Genomic DNA, 2,244 nt, shown 5'->3' with positions numbered 1-2,244 from the left:
AGAGTTTTGGTCAGGAATGGGTGTTGGGTTTTATCAAATGTCTTTTCTGCATCAATTGATATGATCATGTGGTTCTTTTTCTTTGTTTTATTTATGTGGTGGATGACATTGATTGTTTTTCTAATGTTGAACCATCCCTGCATACCTGATATGAACCTCGTTTGGTCATAATGAATGATTTTCTTGATATATTGTTAGAGTCTATTGTCTAGGATATTGTTGAAGATTTTTGCATATATAGTCATGAGGCATATAGTTTTCCTTTTGAGCAATGTCTTTGCCTGGATTTGGTATCAAGGTTATGCTTGTTTCATAAAATGAAGTTTGAAAGATTCCATCCTTTTGTGTGTTTTGGAATAGTTTGAGTAGTGTTAGTGTCAGTTCTTTTCTGAATGTTTGGTTGAATTCTACAGTTAAAAGATTGGGCCAGGACTTTTTTTTTGTTGGTAATTTTATGACCTTTTCAATTTCTTCTTTTGTTATGGATCTGTTCAACTTTTCCACATCTGTCTGTGTTAGTTTAGGTAAGTGATGTGTTTCTAGAAATCTGTCCATTTCTTCCAGATTTTCAAATTTCTTGGAGTACAGTTCTTCATAGTATCTTGACATAATTCTTTTTATTTCAGTTGGTTCTGCTGTGATGTCACCCATTTCATTTCTTATTCATGTTACTTGTATTCTCTCCTTTCCCTTTGTTAAATTTGCCAGTGGTTTGTCAGTGTTCTTAATCTTTTCAAAAAAGCAACCTCTGGTCTTGTTGATTTTTTCTATTGTCTTTCCATATTCTGTTTCATTGATTTCTGCTTGAATCTTGATTATGTCCTTTCTTCTGGTGACTGTAGGCTTTTCTTGCTGTTCTTTTTCTAATTGTTGGAGATATTGATATAAAGTGTTGATTTTTGCTCTTTCTTCTTTTTTGATGTGTGCATTTATTGCTATAAATTGGACTCTGATCACTGCTTTTGCTGTGTTCCAAAGATTTTGGTATGTTGTGTTTTCATTCTCCTCTGATTCAAGGAATTTTTGAATTTCATTTTTTATTTCTTCTCTTACCCAGTCTTTCTTTAAGAGGATATTTTTCAGATTCCATGTCTTTATTCTTTTTCCATTGATATTCCTTGTTGATTTCTAATTTGATAACATTTGTGAGCTGAGATGTTTTTCAGTATTTCAATGTTTTTAAATTTATTAAGGCTTGCTTTATGGCCTAACATATGGTCTATCTTGGAAAATGTTCCATGTGCACTGGAAAAGAATGTATATTGTGCTGTTGTTGGGTGAAGTGCTCTGTAGATAGATCCTGGATAGAGTGCGAGAAAAAATGTGGAATGATTCAAAAATGAAAATAAGACCAGGATTACTTGTTGGACAGAGACAGAAACCCCTGAAACATGGCCCTGGATTACCTTAAAACCTGGGTTTGGCTTCACTCCTGTGAGTTGGCTTTCATTCAAACAATAGACAGGCCTGTGAGCTGAGCAACTGCACCACGCATATGCACACCTTAGTACAGTCAACTGTGGAAGATCAGAAGGGCAGGAGTTGCACAGGGATAAACCTAGACAGGCAGGAATGCATAGGTAAAAAAGGACACAAGGATGGAGAAACTACAGGGAGGAAGTGGCAGGAGAGTTATTAAGTTGTGGAGATTATCATCCATGTCATGAAACAAAATGTGTATGACCTGTTGAGTGTAAAATGAATCTCCTTTGTAAAATTGTAAAATCACATTTTTTTTTAAAAGCAAGATATAATTAAAAACTATCTATTCCATGTATTTTAGAGTCCTTCCTTTTTAACTGGTTACTACAAATGCATTCTATCTTTAATTTTATTTCCTATAGACCAATGATAAAAGGGGATAAAAGCCAGGAACCTGGACAGAGAAGCAGTCAGCCCCAGGGATACAGGTGAGGACAGACAACTCAGGGATGCCCAAAGCAGCAGGACAGAAGAGCAGGAGAAAGGGGATTAAAAGCCAAGAAGCCAGAGAGAAGAGCAATCTGCTGAAGGGATTAGGTGAGGAGAGGAAACTCAGGCCCGCCCAAAGCAGCAGGACAGGAAAGCAGGAGAAAGGAGATAAAAGCCAGGAAGAAAGACAGAGGAACAGTCAGCCACACGGACCCAGGTGGGGGTGTTACTAGAGGTCTCCAACAGCAAGACAAACTTGTCTGTCGGTTTGTCCTACTATGGTGACATGTAGACGTGAGTTTTGAGGCTGAGCCTCTGGTGTTTAAAACCCAG

This window comes from Orycteropus afer, unplaced genomic scaffold (assembly GCF_000298275.1).
Source record: "Orycteropus afer afer isolate SDZICR_OR568_19922 unplaced genomic scaffold, OryAfe1.0 scaffold00126, whole genome shotgun sequence".
NCBI lineage: Eukaryota > Metazoa > Chordata > Mammalia > Tubulidentata > Orycteropodidae > Orycteropus > Orycteropus afer.
The sequence above is the reverse complement of the archived record's forward strand: the minus strand, read 5'-3'. Positions refer to the sequence as shown.